General features: G+C 48.2%; 1 protein-coding gene and 1 pseudogene across 4 annotated transcripts in view; one reads left to right on the forward strand and one right to left on the reverse strand.

The window, feature by feature from the left end:
* Positions 1-27,388, forward strand: part of LOC125441092 (cytochrome c oxidase assembly factor 1 homolog) — a 103,710-nt gene that overhangs the window by 7,460 nt on the left and 68,862 nt on the right. The gene's annotated exons all lie outside the window — the stretch shown is intronic.
* On the reverse strand, positions 17,293-17,411 carry LOC125441376 (annotated as a pseudogene).

Here is a 27,388-nt window from a genome sequence, read left to right on the forward strand (position 1 = left end):
TTTGACTTTAGCTATTAAATTACATATGTGTTCAGTTCTCATAAAAGAAGATTTGTTTTCAAGAAATTTTAAAATGTTGGGATCTTTAAAAAGTATCTGTGTAATCATACATGGCCTCATCAAGGGGCACAATTGTACCCTCCTGGTTTTAAGAGCAATTTTGTGTCACACTAAATCCGTGCATAATTTTCCCTTGAAGAAAAGGGCAGCTTAGGAGGGTGGACTCTATGGCATTGAGGTCTTTCTCTTCCCCAAATCCTCCCCTCCCCAGAATCTACACCCAAATCTCAAAAAAGTTCCTAATTTGAGTTGGCAATCCTTGGAAGCACTCAGGTGCCATTTGACATTTTATGGAGAACCAGTATGGTATAGTGGTTAAAAGCAGTGGACTCTTGTCTGGTGAACCAGAATTGTTTCCCCACTCCTACATTCCTGCCAGGTGGCCTTGGACTGGTCACAGTTCTTTCAGGACTCTCTCAGCCCCACCCACCCTACAAGGTGTCTGTTGTGGGGAAAGGAAGGGAACAGAGTTTGTAAGGCTCCCTTGAGTCTCCTTACAGGAGAAAAAGGCACGATGTAAATCCAAGCTCTTCTTCTTCTTCTTCTTCTTCTTATCATCATCATCATCATCAACATCAACATCAACAACAACAACAACAACAACAACCTTTTATTGGCATGAGTTTAAAATACAACAGTTGAGGAGAATCAAGTTAAAATAAGTAGGTTCAGACATTTCCAGCAGTTAAAACAATGAATAAATAAATAAACTAAAATCTGTGGCGAATCTGTTGTGCCAGCGCCAGGAATTTGGCAACGTCTAGGGATCTATGAGGAGACTGATCACAAAGCAGATAGAAAGATTTAACCTTGTCTGATGAGTAGGCATAGTTCTCAGTATATGGGTCTATATATTGTTTTCTAGATGAAGCATATAGTTCGCAATCTAGGAGGATGTGCTCGATCGTTTCGATGGCTTTTTGTGAGCAGGGACACGTTCTTTGTTGGTATGGGATCTGGAGAAATCTGCCGCTCAGGACTGCTGAGGGTAGGGCGTTCAGTCGGGCTAGCATTAAGGTACGTCGGAGGTACGGCGAAGATATATTGTAAAAATACCTTGGTAGCCCTTTACTGAAGGGGAGAAGGGTCTTCTTATCATTATTATTGTTTCTGCAGTGGACTGCTTTTGATTTCACTGCAGGAGTAAATATATATGTTTATGTTTATTTTTCATTTCCTCCCAAAGGAGTCCAGGCTAAAGAGGAAATATATTTGAGCCTGGCTTGTATTTTCAACTCCCAACAAATAACCACTAGAGGGAGATTTCCACTGCAAAAACAGAAGCAGATCTCTCTCTTTTTTTTGTCCTTCAATTTTTTCCAGCCCAATCTTAAAATATGTTTACTTAGACGTAAGTCCCGCTGAACTTGATAGGACTTACTTCCTTGTAAGCCTGTTTTGGATTCCAGCCTTTAATCTTGTAAAGCCTGTTATGCACCATATGTTGACTATGAAATTTTCCTTGTGTCCCCAAGGGATTCCCCCTCCCTGTCTGCCCTATTAAGTCTTTGTGTTTTTTTTCCTTTGTACTGCAATTTACATTTACAATAGAGTTTCTGCTTCAGCTCAGATGTTTCCTAAATGTGGAAAAGCCACCTGTTTTTCCTTTCTTGCGCAGCTGACACAAGAAAGAGAAAACCTCTCATAGACATGTGGATGGGATGTAGGGATTCTTCCTGCTCTTAAATTGTTACTGTATGTGTTTGTTTTAGAGTTTGGTGATTACATCATATAGGGATTTAAAAACAAGCGGAACAGTGTTTGCAGGAATTCCCTTTCTCCTCTGATGATTGAAGGATTGGAGCACCTTCCCTATGAGGAGAGGCTGCAGCATTTGGGACTCTTTAGTTTGGAGAGGAGACGTCTGAGGGGGGATATGATGGAAGTCTATAAAATTATGCATGGGGTAGAAAATGTTGACAGAGAGAAATTTTTCTCTCTTTCTCACAATACTAGAACCAGGGGGCATTCATTGAAAATGCTGGGGGGAAGAATTAGGACTAATAAAAGAAAACACTTCTTCACGCAATGTGTGATTGGTGTTTGGAATATGCTGCCACAGGAGGTGGTGATGGCCACTAACCTGGATAGCTTTAAAAAGGGCTTTGACAGATTTATGGAGGAGAAGTCAATCTATGGCTACCAATCTTGATCCTCCTTGATCTCAGATTGCAAATGCCTTAGCAGACCAGGTGCTCAGGAGCAGCAGCAGCAGAAGGCCCTTGCTTTCACATCCTGCATGTGAGCTCCCAAAGGCACCTGGTGGGCCACTGCGAGTAGCAGAGAGCTGGACTAGATGGACTCTGGTCTGATCCAGCAGGCTAGTTCTTATGTTCTTATGACAGCACTGCAACAGGGGCAGAAAGGGCCATAAACCTACATTTTTGTATCAAGTTGTCGTTATACTTGTTTGTAAGGGGAACATGTGGAAAATGCTGTTCTTTTGGGATCGGTGGAAAAATAAACCGGTTTGCCAGTGTGAACCTGTAATTCTTTCATAAGCCGTTCTCTCTTAATGAAGCACTGAATTAGCTCAAAGTGGTTGTGTCAACATTTTAACAATGGAGTTGAGGGTGGGGGTGAAAAGAACCAATATTGGGCAGAACTCAGATAGCATCTCGAAGCCTGACTGAAGAGTTGGATGATGCCTTCCTGGAACAGATGACCAAACTTTCACAAAGAAGAGAAGTAGTAGTAATGGGAGATTTCAGTTATCTTGATATGTGTTGGGAGTCAAACTCTGCCAAGGTTCAACAGATTCCTCACTTGCCTTGCAGAGTTTCATGGTCCAGAAGGTAGAAGAGGAAACAAGGGGATCGACTGGATTTCCATCTGTCAGGAGTGCTTCAATTGTGTATTCCTGCATGTCAGGGGATTTGGCTTGATGGCCCTTGTGGTCTCTTCCAACTCTATGAATCTCTGATTCTAAACATGATGGTGGTCACAGGTCCATCCAGTTGTAGTCCTTTGAAAATTTCCCTTTCCTTCCTCGTTACTCAAGGTCTTTAAATGCTGTGGGGCAAGCTGTGTATTCCTAGTGGAGTTTCCTGAGTTTTGCCCCATTGGGCATGCACAGCGAGCCACAGTGTGTTTTAATACAGGTAGGGAATGAGGAGGTAAGGAGCCTCATTTGCTCATGCTCCTGGGGGTGGGGGGTGGAGCTGGGGCAAAAAAAAATAACAGCAGAGAGAACGTCTCCCCCAAATCTTTCACCTCAGTAGGCTGGCCCACCCCACAGTCCCTTCCCAGGTGCCGGTCAGCAAAGGGAGTCCTAGGCCGATGTCACCAGTAACACAGATATGTCACTTCTGGTGTGCACCGGAAGTGATGTCATTGCATTGCCAGTGACGCTCTGGTATTTGGGCAGAAACTCTATGATAGAAATGACTTCTACCATCGAGTTTTTGCCCAACTTCCACAGAGTCTCCATCACCAGCAGTGTGATGACATCACTTCCGGTGCATGCCAAATGCGACACTGACAGCTACACTGGCCAAAGTCTCTCTTTAGTTCCTCCCTAACTCTCTTCCAATGGCCATGGGGTACCTGGAAACCAACAACTTGGGCTTTTGTCTTTTGCCCAAGTTGTTGGTTTCCAACATAATTGATGTTTGGGAGAGGATCCAGATCCTTCCTATGTATCAAGTAAATGTTTCGTGGCAAAAGTGTGATGAAATGGCCATTGGAAGAGAGTTCACACTTTTGCCACGAAACATTTACTTGATACATAGGAAGGATCTGGATCCTCTCCCAAGAAATAGAAATGTTGTTGCTTGGCTTCTCAAATGCCGTGAGCAAGAGATCCACCATTTAGACTTTTATCCCAATAGAAATGCTTTTGGCAACCCTGTTATTAAACTCCCGTCGATGAACCCCAGACTTAAAATTGAAAACTTTAATTTCCATCTCCATCAAGACCAGGAGCTGTTGGCAGAAGGGACACAGCATGCCACTTGGACCGGTATGTCATCGTTTCATAGGATGCTCCTTTGGAGGCGCTTCCTTGATTCTGCCTTCTTTTCATCAGATTTCATCCCGTTCCATTTGCCGCTCTTGTTGTTAATTCTTCTTTCTTAATTCTCTCCCTCCCACCATTCACAGTCTCGTCTGTGGGGGACCTGGAAAAAAAATCCAGGCTGGTGTGCTAATCTTTTCCATTTCCCCTCCATTGTTGTCTGCACTGAGACTTTTGTTTGTTCTCGGCTTGGCTGGGGGCACTAAAACATCAATTATGTTCAGTTTGCAGCTGCTGCTTTTCGGGCAAGCTGCTCTGTTGTGGTGGAAAGTGCCGTCAAGTCACAACAGACTTCTGGTTGCTTTGTAGGATTTTCAAGTCGAGAGGACCAGAAGTGGCTTGCCATTTCCAGCCCCTGTGTAGCAACTCTGGATTTCCTGGGTGGTTTCCCATCCAAATATTAACCAAGGCTGACCTTGCTTAACTTCTGAGATCAGACACGATTAGGCTAACCTGGACCATCCAAGTCAGGGCTTATACTTTATTCCTAGCACGGCACACGTCCTCCTAAGTAGTCCGGTGGGCGCAGGCCTTCCCTCCCACCCCCCACCCCCAATGTTGCTGTGTTGCTTTATAATGAACACACCACAATGTTAACATCAACTAGCCTTTCTAGCACCAACTTTCTGATCCAGGAGGACTGGAATTCTTTTCGGCATGCCCCAAGGAAGACAACTTAGGGCTTTTCCACACAGTTCACTTAAAACTTTTTGAGCCAGGAAACGTTTCCTCCATGGAGTTCTGCGTTGTTTTTTACCCCAAAACATTTTATTTCCAGCCTCGAAAGCATTTAAAACAAATTCCCTTCTAAAACGTTTGGAAAATGTCTTCAAGAGCTGTGCGATCTGTTGGCTACATTTCACACGCTTTGCTGCTACTGTGAACTTTCTCCTCGGCAACATTTTCTGAATTCACTCAGTTTCCCTGCGCCTGTTTATTTGCAGGATTTTCCTGCTTGTTCTTTTATTGGGGAGGGGGGGTGGGTATTAAAAGCTTCTTTGAAGCTTTGAGTATACAAGAAGTATAGAATGCAGCACGAGGCTGTGAAATACTGAAACATCAATTCAACACAGAACTCAAAATAAGGGGGGGAAATCATGTCATGGCAACCAGGAATCTTTTCAAGGGGTCAAGTGTGAACAAAATGCGGTGTGTGTGTGTGTGTGTGTGTGTGTGTGTGTGTGTGTGAAAACCTTTTACAAACATTTTAGAAGCTTTGTGCAGAAAGGGTCTTCGTTTTCGCTTCACAAACATGTTACAGATTGGTTGATATTGAGCAATGACTATTATGGAGATGATGTTATTTGCTTTCATAGAGCCAGCATGGTGTAGTAATTAAGGGCAGGTGCACTCTAATCTGGAGAACCGAGTTCGATTCCTCGCTCTGCCACTTGAGTTGTGAAGGCTTATCTGGGAAACCAGATTAGCTTGTGCACTCCAACACATGCCAGCTGGGTGACCTTGGGCTAGTCACAGTTCTTTGGAGCTCTCTCAACCCCCCCCCCCCAAACAGGGGGTTTGTTGGGGGCGGGGGAGAAGGGAAAGGAGATTGTAAGCCCCTTTGAGTCTCCTTGCCAAACCCAAATCCAAACTCTTATTTATTTAACCCAGTGATGAGAAGAATATTTTAAAGGTAGAATTTGGCACATAAAGCTGAATAAAGTTAGGAAATGGTGGATTTGTAGATTCTTATAACAGCACGAGTTTACCATCTTCCATGAGTACATTAGAGTGTCTCCTTTTCAGAACCAAATTACATAATATTGTTCCCAAAGGTAGTTTTTGTCCTGTACTCAGATTGTGCTTTTAAGTCAGGTACCTGGAGCCTGCTATATTCTCTCTAATGTATAATCATCAAATAACATTCCTGCGCGGCATATAAACAGTAGTTAAAAGTACATTAGTAGTTAAAAATACATCCTGTTCATAATTGGTCAATTTCAAGGTGGATGTCTAAGTTGCAGTGTTGTATGAGTTGCCTAGAATGGCAAAATATCGGCTATCAGATCTGTGCTCAGATTCCTATAAAGTGGTCCTCCTTCTCATGTGCTTCATTATTAGACTGTTGTGGGGCATATATTTCTACTCATTTTCAGTGCTGTGGTCCATTACAAAATGTTCACAAAGTACCCTTTCTGTTCCTGTACAGAGCTCAAGACCTAGCAGCAATCATCTGCTGCAATTTTCTTTCTTCTCTCCAGTACTCAGTAAGCAAGGTCTCTTCTGTGTTTAACAACAGCAATACAGAGAGAGGTTCAGTCCAGAAACCAACATCCAGAGATGGGAGAAACAGCTAACTTCCTCTTTGATGCTAGCAAGGTCAGGAATTAGAAATCCCTGAATAACAGTAGTCCAGAAGATTCGGTATTAATTGCTATACTCTGTCTCAGAAAAAGATGTTAGTACAGTCAGTTGAGGTTCAGCGGTGGAGAAAATTGTATGCTTCCATTAGAATATAGTCCCAAATGACTGTGAGAATTTTCGTTCATTTTTACATGCTGCCTTTGTCAAAACCATCATTTGGTGCGTTATTGAACATGGTGCTTTGATACGAGAGCATTTATAGTTCACTGAATGACTGTCATCAATACTTGCCTTTTGCAAACTGCATCACACTTTTTACTTTCAAACAGATGTGGAGGAACGGGACTAGGTAAGCACTAGGACCCAGACGGAGCATTCTACAACAAAGAAGGTCTGAGACAGCCTATAGACTGGGTGGAATCGATAGTTTTGTATGGAAGTCTGAATACAGTGCTTCAATTTGGCTTTTGGACTTTATTTTCCAAACTAGGGAAGGTGACCAGGGATAGGGAGGGGAACAGCGATTGATGGAATAATCAGCTATGTACAGTTTGGTTCTTGGGATATTTGCCTTGATCTGGCTAACCTTGGCAAACTCTAATATGGAGAACGGGGCTTGATTCTGCACTCCTCCACGTGAGCGGCAGGCTCTAATCTGGTAGAATAGGTTTGTTTCCCCCACTCCTACACATAAAGCCTGCTGGGTGACCTTGGGCTGGTCACAGTTCTCTCAGAATGTTCTGAGCACCACCCACCTCACAAGGTTCCTGTTGTGGGAAGGGGAAGAAAGGCAATTGTAACTTGCTCTGAAAGTCCTAAGAGGTAGGAAAAAACAGGTTGTAAAAAGAAGCTCTTCTTTTTCTTCTAAAAACATTTGACAGGGACCAGTTGGCAGGCACCATTGGGCACCCTGTTGGGGAAACTTGCCTCATGGGATTGCTATAAGTTAGATGGCAACCAGAGTAGGTGAGATAGTGTTCCCTTCCAGCTTGCCACACAGCGGCAGGCATTCCGCTAGCCACGTAGAACAAAGCCAGAGTCTGAGAGCCATATTGCAAAGCTCTTGTGTTTACTTTTTATTTTACAAAAGTTATACCCTGGCTTTCTGCTCTCATAAGTATTGGGGGACAACATGCAGATTTCATACTGGGTGAGAGGTCTTGGAATATAACAGTGCTGTGTTTACAGGTAGAGAGCAGTGGCGTAGGAGGTTAAGAGCTCGTGTATCTAATCTGGAGGAACCGGGTTTGATTCCCAGCTCTGCCGCCTGAGCTGTGGAGGCTTATCTGGGGAATTCAGATTAGCCTGTACACTCCAACACACACCAGCTGGGTGACCTTGGGCTAGTCACAGCTTCTCGGAGCTCTCTCAGCCCCACCCACCTCACAGGGTGTTTGTTGTGAGGGGGGAAGGGCAAAGAGATTGTAAGCCCCTTTGAGTCTCCTGCAGGAGAGAAAGGGGGGATATAAATCCAAACTCAAACTCTCTTCTGCAGGCTCCGTTGCTCTGAACAAAAATGAAAGTCTTGAATGTTCATGTGCAGTTCATATATGTAAGGCTGGGGAAAAATGGGGAGCTCATTTTGGATTTTGTTTGTGAGGGAGGTGAACTGAGCATAACAGAATTTTCCTCTCCTCCTATACATGCCACCTCTTTTTCCAAGCTTTGTAGGCAACCAAATATAACATTTACATTTCCTGTGCGGTTATGGAAAATAAATTGCCCTTCATTTCTAGTGGGACCAAAGCGAAAATGTGAAGCAAAAAAATCTGTCAGAGAGCTTGTGCCGTACCAGGCATATGCTAGACCAAATTAATTTAAATGTTGTTGTGTTGATTCCCTTCTTGCAGCTAAATTATTCCTTCATGAGAGTAGAACTTGAAACCGTACTGGAGGCAGGTAGTATAAACAAGACGGTTTTTGCATGGCAGACTTAATCCTCTTTACCCTGTGCTGACTGAAATCTGTTCAGTTTAAATGCCTCGTTTTCTCCCTGACCTCCCCCCCCCCCCCAGTTGAATTGTAGGCTTGGTTTTGGACTGTTTACAGTGTAGAAGGAGATAGGGTGGGACTGTTAAAATCAGGTTGACAAAGTACAAAAGAGAGCGAGATCAGATGATTGGCATAGGCATCTCTGTTATATTGTATCTGAAACAACAAATGCTCTTGTTCCGTTGTCAACCAAACTTGGAAGGCAGTTGCGTCACGACCCGCACATATCTAAACCTTTTCCCACAACAATGAAGGCTAAAGATTTGGGTGTGAAGGTAGCAGGGACGTCTCCCTGTGGGGCTTTTTTGCACTCAGATGCAAACATTAGATTTCTGCACTTCTTGTTATGTGTATTCCAGAGTTTGTAGTTGACTAGTAGCGCCTCAGATAATAACTGATGTTAATAAGCATCAACAAGCATTGGCGAATGAGCATCTAGGTGTTATAACTACACAACATAAAGGGCTAGAGATTTACTTTAAGAAAGAAAGGAAGCAAGAAAGCAAGCAAGCTAGGAATTCAGAGGAACTGGAGACAGATTGTTATAATTTCATAATATTTTTTAAAGCTTGGGGAAAAAACACTGGGGTGTGAGCAGCAGGACATGTATGTTGGCAAGATCTGCAATAATGCATATCTTCCTGTATCCCCAGTGTCCAAAGGTGCTTTGACTGCAATGTTTCACCAAAACACTTAGCTGTCTCCAGGAAAGGTATTGGCAGGCATCACATTGGGGACTTCTGTGCAATAAAGAAATTTACTAGAGTAGAACCCCAGTGAACATGAACTGATAGATAGGTTTGCAAGTAAGCTTGTAATTTACTAGACCAGGGATCCCTTAAGTGGCATTCTTGGGGCCACTGTGGTACCGCAAAGCACACTAATGGCTTTCTTCAATTAACTGGAGAGGGAGATTTGTCAGAAAATCTCAGGAGGCATCCCCTTAGTGTTTGTAGGGGTAACCCATTTAGAAACAGTTGCCTCCACTGTTGGGGAAGGCTTGGCTTTGAATCATCCAGCATTTCGTGACGGAGCCCCCTCCCACCTCCTATGGCAGCTATGGGATGTTGCAATGGGGAGGCTCCTGTCTCAAAATTCCAAAATCCATAGGTTCAGCAGGATTGAGGACCACTATAGTAGCCTGACCAGTACATTGTACTTTGTGAGGGAAACATCATCAACATCTAGAAAGCTGGTGACCTTGAGTTATCTTCTGCCCTAGGCTTCACCGTGGATGCATATAACTTTTCAGTGGAGGGATGAAGAATTATTCTGGGTTCGGAAGTGTGCTGTTGAGTTGTGACCAACTCATGGCAACCCTATGAAATTCTTTCTGATAGGGTTTCCAAGGCAATATGTTGTTACCTGCCCTGAGCCCTGTAAGGTTAGGGCGGGATAAGAGCTTAAACAAACAAACAAACAAACAAACAAACAAACAAACAAACAAACATATTGGAGCATTGGTGATGTAGTGGTTAAGAGCAGGTGTACTCTATTCTGGGGGAACTGGAGTTGATTCCCTGCTCTGCCCCTTGAGCTGTGGAGGTTTATCTGGGGAATTCAGATTAGCCTGTACATTCCAATACACGCCAGCTGGGTGACCTTGGGCTAGTCACAGTTCTTCTGAGCTTTCTCAGTCCCACCCACCTCACAGGGTGTTTGTATTGAGGGGGGAAGGGAAAGGAGTTCGTCAGCCCCTTTGAGTCTCCTTACAGGAGAGAAAGGTGGGCATATAAATCGAATTCTCCTTCCTTCCTTCCTTCCTTCCTTCCTTCCTTCCTTCCTTCCTTCCTTCCTTCCTTCCTTCCTTCCTTCCTTCCTTCCTTCCTTCCTTCCTTCCTTCCTTCCTTCCTTCCTTCCTTCCTTCCTTCCTTCCTTCCTTCCTTCCTTCCTTCCTTCCTTCCTTCCTTCCTTCCTTCCTTCCTTCCTTCCTTCCTTCCTTCCTTCCTTTGAATGAATGAATGAATGAATGAATGAATGAATGAAAGAGATGAGCAGAAATGGTTTGCTGTTGCCTTCCTCTGAATAAGAGTCCCAGTCTTCCTTGGTGGTATTCCATCCTTCTTAGTTGCCATGCTCTGACGAGACCAGTGAATTGAGGCTATTAGGGCTGCTCAGATACATTTATTGAATTTAGGTTGGGATAGGTAGGGTTGTTTGCACAATCTGACCCTCCCCCACCCCCCCACCCCTTCACGAGGATTGGAGTGGTGGAGAGGAAAGAGAGAAGAAGGTCACGGGGCAACAGACACAAGTTCTAGTATCTTGGACTGGGGAGAAAAAGATCTAATTCTTTAATTTTTTGCATTCTCTACTGAAGTATCTCAGTGGGATCAAAAAAACCTGAAATAAAACAGAATGCCTTAACTTGCATCCCTCACAATAAACATGATTCCCTGTTATTACTTCACTTAAATCAATCTGCTGTCCTATTAGGTATGTATTGGACTTAAACACATGTTTTTGCAGGAATGGCTACCCGTTTCCTAACAGAGTGGGTACTTGCTCTGAAAATGGGCCAAAATCGTTTCAATCTACATCCCAAAGATGTGGCATTGAGAGAGACGAAGAGGTAAAGGAACCTGTGTGTGCATGCAATTCTACAATTATTCCAACTTGGTTTGCAATTAACCAGTACGGAAAGTTGGTTTGGGTTGACAAAGGGGAGCTTTATGTTTGCGAAGGCTCTCAACATCTCCCTGCGGGGCTTATGCTTCATAAAGTGGGTCGAGGGCTGAAAAGGGCTGTGTCTTGATTTGTAGCTTTAAAAAAAAGAGAGAGAACGAAGGAGGTTTACCTAGTAAATGAGTTACAGCCCTCGCGATTCCCAAAGTGGTACTTTTATAGTTGTGTTTGAAACAGTAGCCTCCTCTGATTAAAAAAAGGGTCACGCAGAGTAATCGTAAACATGAGGCAACTTCCTACCGGCCGTTTACAGTTGTGGGGGCATGAAGGGAGCAAGAAAACCCAGAATGTGTTGAGCTGCCACTGGAAAATGTGCCCCGTGAGGTGATCAAAATGCCTTCAAGGATGGAGCCGATTCCATCATTAATAATTCTGTGGCAGCCCTTTCTGCTGGGGGGAGGGGGGACGGTACTCTGGAAACTTTCACGAGACCTCAGTTAACAAGTTCGTACAATACCCAGCTCTTTTCTTTATTTTTTAGGTTAGGTGGGGCAGCCATTTTGTTCCCAGGTTCCAACAAATAGATTTTGCTGTTGAGAAAAGCGGGCAGGTGGGAAAATGATTTAAAAATCCAGTCTGTTCACAGTGGGGCACCGCGTCCCTACAGGAATTCTCCATCCAGGAATCTTCCAAGATACTGCCGGATAACTCTTGACTTTTTTGGCTGCTGCAGTCAAGTCACAGCTGACTTACGGCGACCCTGTGGGGTATTTAATGGGAGAGGGGTGGCCTATTGAATAAAACAAGGCCCAAGATGTTTGTAGAAGAAGGAGGAGGAGGAGGAGGAGGAGGAGGAGGAGGAGTTTGGATTTATATCCCCCCTTTCTCTCCTGCAGGAGACTCAAAGGGGCTTACAATCTTCTTGCCCTTCCCCCCTCACAACAAACACCCTGTGAGGTGGGTGGGGCTGAGAGAGCTCGGAGAAGCTGTGACTAGCCCAAGGTCACCCAGCTGGCGTGTGTGGGAGTGCACAGGCTAATCTGAATTCCCCAGAGAAGCCTCCACAGCTCAGGCAGCAGAGCTGGGAATCAAACCCGGTTCCTCCAGATTAGATACACGAGCTCTTAACCTCCTACGCCACTGCTGCTCCTGTAGGTGGTATGCTGTTGCCTGCCTCTGTGTCATACCCCTGGTATTCCCAGGAGGTCTTTTATCCAAATACTAGCCAGGCTGAGAGCTAAGAGTATATGACCGGCCCAAAGTCACCCCGCAAATTTCCATGGTGCAAGTACAGATTTGAACCCAGATTTCTCAGGTTGTAGGTCCAACCCCTTAACCACTATACCACACTGGCTGGCTGTTAGCAGTGAAATACAAGGGTGAGTAGCATATGAAGCTTTTACAACTATAGTGGGGTGTAGTGGTTAGAGGGTCAGGCTAGGAATTGGGAGTTGAAATCTTTGCATGCCAGGGCATCTCATTGGGTGATCTTGTGCCAGTCATGCTCAACCTAGCCCAGTGGTGGTGAACCTATGGCACTCCAGATGTTCATGGACTACAATTCCCAACAGCCCCTGCCAGCATGGCCAATTGGGGGCTGATGGGAATTGTAGTCCATGAACATCTAGAGCAGTGTTTCCCAACCTTTTCGAGGTCAGGGTACCCTTGACCTCACTCTTCATATCTCACGGTACCCCTGCCGCCACCCTCCACCTTCCCCTCCCATTGCCCCTGCTTGCCACCCCCCTTCCCCTCCCAGGGTGAAGGGAAGCACTGGGGGTGGTGGTGGCTGCTGACCTTGTGGCAGGCCCTGCCCCATGGGCCAGCTCCATGTCGTTGCTAGCACCGGTGGGAGACACCACAAAAATGAGGGGGGGGCGGTAGTGTTGCCACGGTACCCCTGGGACATGCTCACGGCACCCCAGGGTACCACAGAACCCTGGTTGAGAATGGCTGATCTAGAGTGCCATTGGTTCGCCACCACGGACCTAGCCTATCCTGAGAATGAGGAAATCCTCGTACAAAATTAAAAGATATACATGGTATCCTTAAATAGATGTCAGCAGAGATGTGTCTGTTGTTGTTTCAAGTGGTAGTAACTGTGCAAACTCTGTGAGAAGCACTATGAAAACAGTAATGCTCATGGGATAGTTTTTGTTTCTTTGGTATTTGGTTTGTTTGTTTAATGTGGTGTTGCCCAGAATTGGCTGGACCCCTAGAGGAATCCAGCGGAGCCTTGGCCGCTATTAATTTGTCAATTAAAACAGACTGTGTGTCTCTGGGCTTTTGTCCTGCAGCTCCATAGGACCAAAATGAGGGGTCGGAGGTCACCGAGTGTTATAGTAGCTATGGCACCGGTTGCTTGAATGGTGCAGCTGGGTTTCTTGGGAGCTCAGTGGCTCAGATGGTATCGTATTCCCCGGAGAGGGCTTCTTGACCGAAGTTCGGTCTTTGTTGTGGAAATACCACACTTTTGTTGGGAGTTTGTTTTTCTTCTGGTGTGTGGTTTGCATATGTGTGAGAGAAAAGCTGTGGGGCTTATCCATGACACCCCTTCCTCCTCTTACCGGCACCCCCCCTCCCCCACCAGGGGCTGCAAACCAGTCTTGAATATTTATTAAAAGGTCCATGGGTAGATTAGGGACACGGGCTGATTTCAAATAGAACTTTAATGCATAGACACGGAAGGACAAACACACTAGAAGGAATGCTAATGCGATCGTGCCCTGCCTGGGGATCGAAATGCACCGAACAGCTGCTTGCAGAGCGCGAGGGCTTTGGAAGACAATCCATTTAACACAGGAGAGGGGGGTTTGTGTGCTCGGGAGGTCTTCTGGTATCGTTCGAGTCCGTTCCTTCCTTCCTGCATATGGAAAAGCAAGGAGGCGTATTGCCGACGCGGCTTTTAAATAATTGAGCTGTCCCTATCAGATAACCCTGATGGGGGGCAGCATTAACATTTAATTCTTGTTATTGGGGACTGGGAATTCTGGGAGGTGACGTCTTTAGATGTGGAGGGCGAAGAATGCTTTTTCTTAAGTGTTGCTTTCTGTGAGCAAGCTGTCTGTAGCTTCGACAAACATGCCATGGGAAACGGATGAATCAGATTTGTTGGTCCATCAGGTGGGTGGACAGTTCACACCTAAGGGGCAGTGGTGGGATCCAAAAATTTTAATAACAGGTTCCGATGGTGGCCGCAGGGGGCCCTGGGGGGCAATTTTGCATCCCCCACTTGACGAGATTTGTTGTACCCAGGGACAGAGATTACACCCTTGTCCCTAGTGGAGTTAATCATTAACAACCGGTTCTCCGAACTGAGAAAATTTTAATAACCGGTTCTACCAAATAGGTGCGAATAGGCTGCATCCCGCCTCTGCTAAGGGGTCACAGCAATGGCACCCCCCATCCCAGTTTTTTAAGAGATGGTGAGATGCTGAATTGGACAGGGGTCCCATATCTTTTAATAGTTTGTAGGAACAGGGAAAATTAGCCAGTGTGGTTGAGGATAAGTCTCATGTCAAAAGCTAAGCCAGTGTGCAGTAGTGTGCCAGACTGGGATCAGAGAGACTCAGGCTCAACTCCCCATGAGGTACTCCTGGGATAGTTACTCTCACTCTGTCAGCCTAACCTACCTCACAGGACTACTGTAACTGGAAATAAAAATGGAGGAGAATTATATGCCACCCTGAACTTCTTGGAGGAATGGTGGGATAGAACCAGGACCACCAAGTCTCCCGCTGCAGTTGAGACTTCATGTCCCTGTCGCCTCAGCTGAACAGTAGGGATTGGGGAGAAATGCCAGGTAAATGGGGTGGGGACTTGCATTGCTCAGAACAATGACTTCGCTTCTAGCATGACCTGGAAGTGATGTCATTGTGTTGGGTGACACCCTAGCATTCAGCCAAAACACTGTGGTTAAACCATAGAGTTTGGAGCAAATCACACACACCTACCTTCCCCATGTGATGATGTGACCTCATAGCTTCTTATAGGATTGCCAAGTCTCCGTCGGGAAATTCTTAGTGATTGGAGGATGGAGCCTAAGGAGGCCAGAGCTTGGGGGAGGCGGGACCTCAGCCTGCAAGATGCCATGGAGTTCACCCTCCAAAGCAGCTGTTTTCTTCAGGGAAATTGATCTCTGTCATCTGGAGATAAGTATTGGTTCCGGGAGATCTTTAGACCCCACTTGCAGCCTAGCAACTGTAGTCTCGCCAGAAATTACATCAACACATCAGGGACCCCAATGATTGTCAGCCATGGACTGGTGAACCCTTTTAAAAATATACTACTTTAGTAAATATTTGAGGATGAGACCTGAACTTTTAAAGTTTTTTTAAAAAGAGTTTAAGGCTAGTTCACACCTGTCTTTATGGTAAATTCCTTGGGGGGGGGGGAAGGATTTATCCCTCTTAAAGCAATATCTACGCTGATGGTGTTGTATTGATGATCATTATGAGTGGGCTCATGGTGTTTAACTGAAGGAAGGCTGAAGGAAGTGGTGCCTGCTGGCTCCACTCCCACAAGATCCAAGGCGCAGACAAAAGGCTCTTTAAAAGTCTCCCGCCCAGCACAGACAGATGCACCGGCAAAGGCCTCTCAGCACGCACCTGAGCTTCCCGGTCCCCTTTGTCTGTTCAGGAGCAAGGGGCTAGATGCATTCTGATGTGATATTGCTCTAGCTTGAATGCTTACAGTGAAACTCCTATCAACTATAAAAGAGGAGGGGAGAGAAATCAGGGATGTGTCCCATTTGACCCTTCCTTTCAAATCTGCAATACTTCCATTGTAGAAATTATGTCCTTGGGGCTCCAGGTGCCGGCAGCATTTGTAATAGTACAAAAGAAGTGAACAAATGAGCCGGTGTTTGTTACCTAAAACTGAGCAAGGTGTTAATTCCAAAATCCTGAATATTCTGACATTTGACAGAGGCATAACATCCAAATTGCAAGATGTCATAGTCCCACTGTACACTGCGTTGGTCAGGCCTCGCCTGGAGTTCTGAAGGCCTCATTTAAAAAAGGATGTGGACTGAACGGAGCAGGTGCAGAGGAGAGCGATAAGGATGATCAGGGCCCTGGAGATCAAGTCCTACAGGGAAAGGCTTAGGGACTTGGGAATGTTTAGTCTGGTAAAGAGGAGATTGAGGGGGGCACATGACCGCACCCTTTAAGTATTTGAAAGGCAGTCACTTAGAGGACGACAAGGAGCTGTTTCTGTTGGCAGCAGAGGACAGGCCTTGCAATAATGGGTTTAAATTATGGGCAGAATGGTTCTGACGGGATATTAGGAACAAAAATTTTACAGCAAGAGTTGTTGAACATGGGATCAGCTGCCTAGGGCAGAGGCGTAGCAAGGGGGGAAGCATCAGTGCACTAGTGCGTCCTCCATAAGAACATAAGAAAGAGCCTGCTGGATCAGACCAGAGTCCATCTAGTCCAGCTCTCTGCTACTTGCAGTGGCCCACCAGGTGCCTTTGGGAGCTCACATGCAGGAGGTGAAAGCAAGGGCCTTCTGCGGCTGTTGCTCCCGATCACCTGGTCTGTTAAGGCATTTGCAATCTCAGATCAAAGAGGATCAAGATTGGCAGCCATAGATCGACTTCTCCTCCATAAATCTGTCCAAGCCCTTTTAAAGCTATCCAGGTGAGTGACCATCACCCCCTCCTGTGGCAGCATATTCCAAACACCAATCACGCGTTGCGTGAAGAAGTGTTTCCTTTTATTAGTCCTAATTCTTCCCCCCAGCATTTTCAATGAATGCCCCCTGGTTCTAGTATTGTGAGAAAGAGAGAAACATTTCTCTCTGTCAACATTTTCTAGCCCATGCATAATTTTATAGACTTCAATCATATCCCCCCTCAGCCGTCTCCTCTCCAAACTAAAGAGCCCCAAACGCTGCAGCCTCTCCTCATAGGGAAGGTGCTCCAGTCCCTCAATCATCCTTGTTGCCCTTCTCTGCACAACCGCCCCAGAATGCCCCTGCCATGCCGCTCCCCAGAACACCCTTGCCACAGCCCCACAGGGGCGCGCGCCCAGTACATCAAGCACCCCCCATCCTCTTGGAGCTACACCTCTGGCCTAGGGAGGTGGTGAGCTCCCCTCCACTGGCGGTCTTTAAGCAGCAGCTGGACAAACACTTTCTTATGGATTGATCCTGCACTGACCAGGGGGTTGGACTAGATGGCCTGTATGGCCCCTTCCAACTCTATGATTCTATGACATATTGCTCCAGGCAGCATTATGTCAACCTCACTGCTGTTTCTAGTATGACAAACATGCAGATTATCTTGGTCCTAAGTACTACAGCACCCGGTATTCCCAGTTGGTCTCCCATCCAAGTACTAACCAGGGCCGACCCTGCTTAGCTTCCGAGATCAGACGAGACCAGTCGTGTTCAGGACTGTATGGCCGTAGGCTGGTCCTAAGTACTAAGTACTAACTCTGTTTTTCATCTGGCCATTTTTTTCTCCATTTGAAGCACTTGAGCAAACCTGCCAACTGTCCATTTTGATTACTGGGCAGACAGTAATTTTAGAAGACAGTTGAGAGGAATGAGAGGTCCCTCTTGTGCTGAAAGAACTGTGATCCCAGGGGTTTGCTCCACAGGCAAGGACAAGAGTAGCTTATTGCTTTGCTGATTTTGAAGGTTGTATGTACTTAAGCACTGTATGTACTTAAGCGATGCATAGACAAAAGTAGCAGAATTCATGGCTTTGTCTCTGGTTTGAAATTTGTATTGTCCAGTTATCTCAGTTTTTCACAAAATCAAATCTTTGTGTGTTTTCACATACTGAAAGTGCAGGTGTGTTGTGTGAATATGAGCAGCCAGAAATGCGTAGCAATTATGATGGCTAATGGTTGAAAGTAAGATCTGGGAGACCCCCGTTTGAATCTCTTCCGCCCTCTACCCTAGAAGCCTGCTGCCAACCTTGGCTAGTCACACACTCTTATCCTAACCTTTTTCACAGAGGAAAGAATAAATAGAGAAGAAGAGTTTGGATTTATACCCCACTTTATCAGCCATAAGGAGTCTCAAAGAGGTTTACAAACTCCTTCACTTCCTCTCCCCAAAACAGATACCTTGAGAGGCAGGTGAGGCTGAAAGAGTTCTGAGAGAACCGTGACTGGCCCAAGCTCACCCGGCAGGCTCCATATGTAGGAGTGGGGAAAGAAACCCTGTTCACCAGGTGAGAATACACCACTCTTAACGACTACACCATGCTGTAGAACAGAATGATATAATTCACTTATATCATTATATCAGTGGTGACGAACCTTTGGCACTCCAGATGTTATGGACTACAATTCCCATCAGCCCCTTCCAGCATGGCCAATTGGTGGAAGGGGCTGATGGGAATTGTAGTCCATAACATCTGGAGTGCCAAAGGTTCACCACCACGGTTATATATCATGAGAGGAGAATGGTATAATTCACTTTAGGTCCCCATTGAGGGGAAAAAGTGAGGTCTAAATGAAGTAAATAAATAAATAAATGTTATTCACATTAGCATGGCCCATTGCCATGTTCTGATCTGGTCCCTACGGCATCAGTACCATCTATCATCAGTGATGTGGTTCACTCTACATGCAGGCATGAGGTATTCATATAAATTACCTGTTCAGTCTCAGTGCGTATTACAGAAGTTACTGATACAGTATGAGTAAATCCTATAACTCAGTCAGAGTCATCTGCAAGTGGAAAGAAACCAAACCCAATTGTGAATTCTTCCCCAGCTACACAGGAAGCTGGGAACCCATCATCTGGTCATGGCCCGCCCACCCTAGAGGGGCAGGGGAGGGAGGGAGGGGGAAGGGGACCCGTCATCTGGTCGTGGCCCACCCACCCTGGGGGGAGGGGGAGAGGGGAACCCATCATTTGGTTGTGGCCTACCCACCCTGGGGGGAAGGGGAGGGACGGGGAAGGGGACCTGTCATCTGGTCGTGGCCCACCCACCCTGGGGGGGGGAGAGAGGGAGGGAGGGGAAAGGAGACCCATCATCTGGTTGTGGCCCACCCACCCTGGGGGGGAAGGGGGGGGGGGGGAAGGGGACCTGTCATCTGGTCGTGGCCCACCCACCCTGGGGGGGGAAGAGAGGGAGGGAGGGGAAAGGAGACCCATCATCTGGTCGTGGCCCACCCACCCTGGGGGGGGGGAAGAGAGGGAGGGAGGGGAAAGGAGACCCATCATCTGGTTGTGGCCCACCCACCCTGGGGGGGAAGGGGAGGGAGGGGAAGGGGACCTGTCATCTGGTCGTGGCCCACCCACCCTGGGGGGGGGAGAGAGGGAGGGAGGGGAAAGGAGACCCATCATCTGGTTGTGGCCCACCCACCCTGGGGGGAAGGAGAGGGAGGGGGAGAGGGGGACCTATCATCTGGTTGTGGCCCACCCACCCTGGGGGGAAGAGGAGGGAGGGGGAGAGGGGGACCTATCATCTGGTTGTGGCCCACCCACTCTGGGGGGAAGAGGAGGGACGGGGAAGGGGACCTATCATCTGGTTGTGGCCCACCCACCCTGGGGGGAAGAGGAGGGAGGGGGAGAGGGGGACCTATCATCTGGTTGTGGCCCACCCACCCTGGGGGGAAGAGGAGGGAGGGGGAGAGGGGGACCTATCATCTGGTTGTGGCCCACCCACCCTGGGGGGAAGAGGAGGGACGGGGAAGGGGACCTATCATCTGGTTGTGGCCCACCCACCCTGGGGGGGAAGGGGAGGGAGGGGAAGGGGACCTGTCATCTGGTCGTGGCCCACCCACCCTGGGGGGAAGAGGAGGGAGGGGGAGAGGGGGACCTATCATCTGGTGCCAGGTCTACCTCCAACTTGGGAAGGGGAGGAGGGAGAGGGGACCTATCATCTGGTCGTGGGCTCCACCCACCCTGGGGGGAAGAGGAGGAGGGGGAGGGGACCTATCATCTGGTTGTGGGCCCACCTCCCACCCTGGGGGGAAGGGAGGAGGGGGGGGGAGGGGGGACCCCATCATCTGGTTGTGGCCCTACCCAACCCCTGGGGGAAGAGGAGAGGGGGAGAGGGCGGCCTATCATCTGGTTGTGGCCTCTACCTCCACCCTGGGGAAGGGGAGTGGACGGGAGAAGGGACCTATCATCTGGTTGTGGCCTGGCACCACACCCCTGGGGAAAGGAGAGGGAGGGGAGAGGGGGGACTCATCATCTGGAGCCAGGCCTGGCCCAATCCTGGGGAAGGAGGGAGGGGAGAAGGGACCTATCATCTGGTTGTGGCCCACCCACCCTGGGGGGAAGAGGAGGGAGGGGGAGAGGGGGACCTATCATCTGGTTGTGGCCCACCCACTCTGGGGAAGGAGGGAGAGGGGACCTATCATCTGGCCAGCCTACCACCCCTGGGGGAAGAGGAGGAGGGGGAGAGGGGACCTGGAGCCAGGGCCCACCCACCCTGGGGAAGGGGAGGGAGGGGAGAGGGGACCTATCATCTGAGTTGTGGGCCCACCCAATCTATGGGAAGGGAAGGGGAGGGAGGGGGAGAGGGGGTCCTATCATCTGGTTGTGGCCAGGCTCCACCCAACCCTGGGGGGAAGAGGAGGGAGGGGGAGAGGGGGACCTATCATCTGGTTGTGGCCCACCCACCCTGGGGAAGGAGGGGGAGGGGGGGAGGGGGACCTATCATCTGGAGCTGTGGGCCCACCCACCCTGGGGGGAAGGAGAGGGAGGGGGAGAGGGGGACCTATCATCTGGTTGTGGCCCACCCACCCTGGGGGGAAGAGGAGGGAGGGGGAGAGGGGGACCTATCATCTGGTTGTGGCCCACCCACCCTGGGGGGAAGGGGAGGGAGGGGGGAGGGGACCTATCATCTGGTGCCATTGTGGCCCACCCACCCTGGGGGGAAGGAGAGGGAGGGGGAGAGGGGGACCTATCATCTGGTTGTGGCCTACCCACCCTGGGGGGAAGGGGAGGGAGGGGGAGAGGGGGACCTATCATCTGGTTGTGGCCCACCCACCCTGGGGGGAAGGGGAGGGAGGGGGAGAGGGGGACCTATCATCTGGTTGTGGCCCACCCACCCTGGGGGGAAGGGGAGGGAGGGGGAGAGGGGGACCTATCATCTGGTTGTGGCCTACCCACCCTGGGGGGAAGGGGAGGGAGGGAGAGGGGACCCATCATCTGGAGCCAGGGCCCACCCACCCCTGGGGAAGGAGAGGAGGGGGAGAGGGGACCCATCTTGTTAGGCCTACCCACCCTGGGGGGAAGAGGAGGGGGGGAGAGGGGGGCCTATCACTTGGAGCCAGGCCCACCTCCTAACCTGGGGGAAGGGGGGAGGGGGAGAGGGGGACCTATCATCTGGTTGTGGCCCACCCACCCTGGGGGGAAGAGGAGGGAGGGGGAGAGGGGGACCTATCATCTGGTTGTGATCCACCCACCCTGGGGGGAAGGGGAGGGAGGGGGAGAGGGGGACCTATCATCTGGTTGTGGCCCACCCACCCTGGGGGGAAGGGGAGGGAGGGGGAGAGGGGGACCTATCATCTGGTTGTGGCCCACCCACCCTGGGGGGAAGGGGAGGAAGGGGGAGAGGGGGACCTATCATCTGGTTGTGGCCCACCCACCCTGGGGGGAAGGGGAGGGAGGGGGAGAGGGGGACCTATCATCTGGTTGTGATCCACCCACCCTGGGGGGAAGGGGAGGGAGGGGGAGAGGGGGACCTATCATCTGGTTGTGATCCACCCACCTTGGGGGAAGGGGAGGAAGGGGGAGAGGGGCCAGACCTTTGGACTGTCAAGAGCAGTATTGTCTACTCGGACTGGCCACCACTCTCCAGGGTCTCAGATGAAGCTCTTTCACATCACCTATTATCTCGCCATTTTGGCTGCCCATCCTGAGGGCTTTCTGAATGTCAAACAAATGCTCTGCCAGGGAGCCTCAGCCCTGACTGAAATAGCCCCTTGCCACTAAAACGCCTCTCCTCTTCTGAGCTGGAAAAAAATTCTGGATTATTTGATGAACCCTCTGCTAGAGAGGTATCGATTCTTTCTACTTGCCTCCTCTTTCAGTAGGTGCCCCCTGCCCCTACAAAGATCTCTGGGCCCAAAGTTCACCGAAGCAACTTTATCCGGATCATTGAGCAAACCTGTTTCCTGTTTCAGGGAGCAGGAAGTCCATCCATTCCTACGTGAGTGAGGGGAGGGATGCCCAGTGCTCCGGAGGGAATAGTGGAGGGGACAGTCTTTGGCTTCAAAAATAAACACCCTCTGGTTAGGAGGGAACAACCCAAAGGTGGGATGACCAGGGATGTCTGGATTAAAGTTTTTGATAAGCCACGAAGGTTGTAGATGATCTTCACCAAAGGGAGTTGAAAATAAAGGAACGGGTTAACCCTGTTTATACATCCTTGTGTGAAGACTGGAACACAAATATGGTAAAATCAAATATGAAAAATGCAGAGCCGTGAGTAGGGGGGAGAGCTTCCAATCTTCATGCAGAAAGGAAATGAGACATTTGGATTCCTCCAGTAGGTGGCACTATTATTCTGGAATGAAAAGTGACATGATGATATGTGCTGTTTGGTTCTCAGAGCAAGCAATAAAAAGGTGGCGCGTTGGTTTTACATTGTTTCTTCACTTGTTGATGCTTTAATGCATTCATTGCATTCCCAGCAGCCCTATTAATAGGGAGGTTTCAAAAATGGCCCTTGGAAACATGCTTATTTATGCCCATGTACTAGTAACGAGATATAGACAATCGCTCATATATTATTGCACTCCCAATTTTATGCAGATGTTAAGAATAATCTAATACTTCCATTGCTGTTTTGATACTTCGGCCATTCTTGTCACCTTAATTGCCCAAATGATCTTTTAGTTCAGGGGTCTGCAACCTGCGGCTCTCCAGATGTTCATGGACTACAAACCCCATCAGCCCCTGCCAGCATGGCCAATTGGCCCTTGTTTTAGTTAATTTCTTGTGAGAAGAAGTCCCCAATATTCCATATGAAGTGCTAAAATTCCTCTAGGGTTTCTTATGCTTAGATCTTTTAATTGTTGCTGCTTGTTGTTTTATTCTGCATAATTCATGTTAGTATGTCCCCTTGAGAGAGAATGATCATGTAAATAAATAAATATATTTATTGATTGCATTATTCTTTTAAATATATATACTGGTCCAAGACTGCATAAACACATTTGGGTTAGTTTGTTTTTTTCTTGAAGATGTTCTGAAGTAGTTGCCGGTACTTCATTGAGCACTTTTACAAGGGCAATTCTTAGGTATATTAAGAAGCAATCCTAAAAATGTCTACTCAGAATCCTAATCAGGGCTACTTGCTGAGGCTTACTCCAAAGAAAGTGTTCTTGGGATTCACTTGTTAGTTTTTTTAAAAAAGAAAACATTTGGTGTTAGCTGAAAAGAAGGGTTTACTGTTTTAAAAATAAAGTTTGCCGTCGGATTGCAACTGACTCATGGTCTTCCTGTGATGTTGTACCTGATGTTGTACCTGTTGTACCTGATGGGGCTTTCAAGGTAAGAGATGAGCAGAGGCGGTTTGCCCCAGCCTTCTTTGGTGGTCAGCCAGTGGTGGGATCCAACAATTTTAGTAACAGGTTCCCATAGTGGTGGGATTCAAGCTGTGGCGTAGCGCCAATGGGGCTGGGCGGGGCACGACGGGGGCGTGGCCGGGCGTTCTGGGGACGAGGCATTCCTGGGCGGGGCTGTGGCAAGGATGCAGCCGCTGCGCTGGTCCTTGGGCGGGAAACAAATGCACGCAGGCGCAGGCTGCCACGCACGCCGGTGCACCTCTTGCTAGACTGCTTCAAGTTCTGTGCGCTACTGCTGAGAGGAGGGGCATGACTAAGGCAAAAATCACGTGGCAAACTCACCAATTAGTAACCCCCTCTTGGCACACACAAATAATTAGTAACCTACTCTCGGGAACCTGTGAGAACCTGCTGGATCCCACCTCTGTGGTCGGCCATCCAAGTACCAACCGTGCTTAGCTTCCAAGCTCTAAAAAGATCAGATTAGCCTGTGCAATTGTATGACATCAGACATTTCTGGAGCTCATAAAACACCTCTCAAGGACGGCAAGCCTCAACTTGTTGAGCCAGTGGGTACTTTGGGAATTTTGAGAATGGGTAGGGGGCATCCCTACAAAATGCCTGCCGTGAGAGGAGGTTTCAGGCCAAGCATCCTTCTGTGATAGAGAGCCAGCTGATTTCAAATGGGCACTCTCTGCAGACACAAAGATGATGCCTTCTGGGGTTTTTTTTAAAGTACCTTCTGATCCAATAAAGTAGAGGGCAGGCTGGCTCTTTGCAGAGGGCAAAAAGAAGGTGGGTCCTAGCAAACAAATTTCTGGGCGCAATGCTACTCATGTGCACCATGTGGGGATTACTTCCCTAGACAGTGGTGGGATCCAAAAATTTTAGTAACAGGTTCCCATGGTGGTGGGATTCAAACTGTGGCGTAGCGCCAATGGGGCTGGGCGGGGCATGATGGGGGTGGGCGGGGCATTCTGGGGGTGGGGCATTCCTGGGTAGGGCTGTGGCAAGGACACAGCTGCTGCGCCGATCCTTGGGCGGGAAACGAATGCACGCAGGCTGCCACGCACGCCATTGCACCTCCTGCTAGACTGCTTCAAGTTCTGCACGCTACTGCTGAGAGGAGGGCGTAACTAAGGCAAAAATCACGTGGCAAAATTACCAATTAGTAACCCCCTCTCGGCACACACAAATAATTAGTAACCTACTCTCGGGAACCTGTGAGAACCTGCTGGATCCCACCTCTGCCTAGCTAGCAATACTACTGGCATCTATCTAACACTTCTTTTCATATTGGGCAAAGTTTATTGAATGCATAAGAAAACTTCCGATTAAGCAAAGTTCCTAACGTGCCAAAAAGCACCCTGCTTGGCTGCCGCGCTGTGTTTCCCGAAGCTATTTCTCTTTTGAGCTAAGAGCCACTTTGTTTTGATTTCTGGTTTGCATATTCAAGCAAAGGGTTAACCAGAGCTGAAAAATCGCTGCGCAGCATCTTTGGGTAATACTTGGCTCTTGATTCGCTATGTCTTTCATCTCAAGGATCAGGGATTGCATAAACAATTACAGGACAGTCTACCCAGATGGGTGGAGTAGCGCACAGTCCAGTACAACCACACAATGACTGAAGCATGGTGGGAGGGAGTCGGCGAACACAAACAAGGTCACGCCACTATATTTCAGATAACCAACTGCTGCCGGTCGGTTTGCAGTGGCCGGTGCAGTTGAGAAACTCCTGTCATATGCGGATGCATACTGACAAAGTGGGCAGGAAACACTTTTCGCCACATGGTCGCCACACACCCGATAGGCCAGTTAAAAGGGTGAGATGGAATTATGTGCATTTAAGTGATTCTGAAGATGCAAACTTTGATACTGGATGGGAGCCAGCAAAGAAGAAGAGTTGGATTTACATTCCCCCTTTCTCAGCTGTAAGGAGACTCAAAGGGGCTTACAAACTCCTTTCCCTTCCCCCCGCACAGCAAACACCCTGTGAGGTACGTGGGGCTGAGAGAGCTCCAAAGAATTGTGACTAGCCCAAGGTCACCCAGCTGGCATGTGTTGCAGTGCACAAGCTGATATAGTTCACCAGATAAGCCTCCACAGCTCAAGTGGCAGAGCGGGGAATCAAACCCGGTTCTCCAGATTAGAGAGCACCTGCTCTTAACCACTACACCACACTGGCAAGCGTTGTTAGTCAGCCTTAGTCAGTTTCCCTGTTTGCTACAACCCCGTGGTTCTTGTATCTGCAATTTCCATGATTCTCAGCATAAGCCCCTTCCACTCATGCAATAGTTTGCAAGTGGATTTTGCTATTCCGCACAGAAAAATTGAAAGTGCATTATTTTGCAGGTGCGGAAGGGGCCATAGACTTCGTGAGTGGCCAAACGTGACCACTCCTTCCTCTTTTACCAGCAGAAACGGTGACTGGCTCAGCCCATTGGATGGTTTTTAGGTTTACATTTTCAGTGTGTATTTTGATTGTTGTGGAAGAAGTCTTGATAGATGAACACTTTAACCAAGGTGTAGCTAGCGAGTGGTAATGTGGTAGATTTACATTTTGCAGTCCTAATGGTTATAGGTCCTGAAACAAATAGACATATAGAATACAAAACAACAACAACACAGCCTTCCGTAGTTTGATGACAATATCCTGTTGGAAGTATTTAGAGGTAGAACATAGTGAGTGCCCCCTCTGCCTGCTACCCCTGCAATGTTGGCCACCTTGGCCTCATAGGAGCTCGACTTTCCTTTTGGATCAAACAAGAAGTGACTCTGGCTTCTGTTCGTAAGTTCTTTACTTTAATCAGGCACTTAATAGCACTCCCGCAAGCTTGAGCCTCTGCTTCACACCAACCAGCCTCACTCTTCCCCTGACTCACTTTTAATCCTCTCAGGAGGCTCCTGCTCCAGCCTCGTGTCAGCTGGTGAGCTGTCTGTCATGCCCTGTCAGTCTGAAACTGGCTCTTCAGCTTTCCTGGCCCTGCTTGATTGCAGCCCGGTTGGGGTTGTGCCATCCCCACCCCATTCTCTAAGGCTGCAGTGGGCTGCTGATTGCAACTTGGCCAAGGCTGTGGCATCTCCACCCTTTCCCCCAGAACTGCTGAGGTTTGCTCTTGCTGCCATTTCTATGCAGGTTCTCCCTGCTCCTGGCTTCCTGAAGGACCCTACTCCTGCTGGTAAGTCCAAGAGCAGGGCTGCCGGTTGTAGGGTGCTCCAGGGTCCCCGAGTGGGCAACTGTGACAAAGAGAGAGGTGGAACAGACTGACTGGGGCTGGGAGGCAGCCCTGTCTCTGGACAAACATTCTTTTCTGGCGTCAAATGAACATGAGGTACAAAGAGTTCTTAGCCAGTTGATATAGTGGTTAAGAGCCACATGGTTTTTGCGTATGCAGTTCCCATAATTCTCATCATTCTCAGCAGTGGACTCTAATCTGGAGAACCGGGTTTGATTCCCCATTCCTCCACATGAGTGGCAGATTCTAATCTGGTGTGATTTTATGACATTTTAAACCCGCCCACAAAGAGGACCCTCCCTTCCTTTTTGACCAGTAGAATAGCTGGGTGGATCCAACCCAATGTCTAGTGAGGGTGTGTTACACTTGCAAAAACCAGAATCTAAGAGAGCCAGGTTAAAACCGCCACTTTGCCATGGAAACTAGTTGAGCTACCTTGAGCCAGACACTCTCTCTGTCTAACCTACCTCACACATTGTTGTTAAGACAAAATGGAGGAGGAAAGAGGAACATCATGAGCCAGTGGGGGACCCTATTTGGGAGAAAACATGGGATGTAAACAAATGAATAAGAACAAAATATATATTTCCAACATCTCCACAAAATAAACATAACTCAAAATGCTTTGCAAACTATGAAAAGAGAAGATGATCACCCCAGAAACAAAA

Source organism: Sphaerodactylus townsendi, linkage group LG11 (genome assembly GCF_021028975.2).
Source record: "Sphaerodactylus townsendi isolate TG3544 linkage group LG11, MPM_Stown_v2.3, whole genome shotgun sequence".
NCBI classification, from domain to species: Eukaryota; Metazoa; Chordata; class Lepidosauria; order Squamata; family Sphaerodactylidae; genus Sphaerodactylus; species Sphaerodactylus townsendi.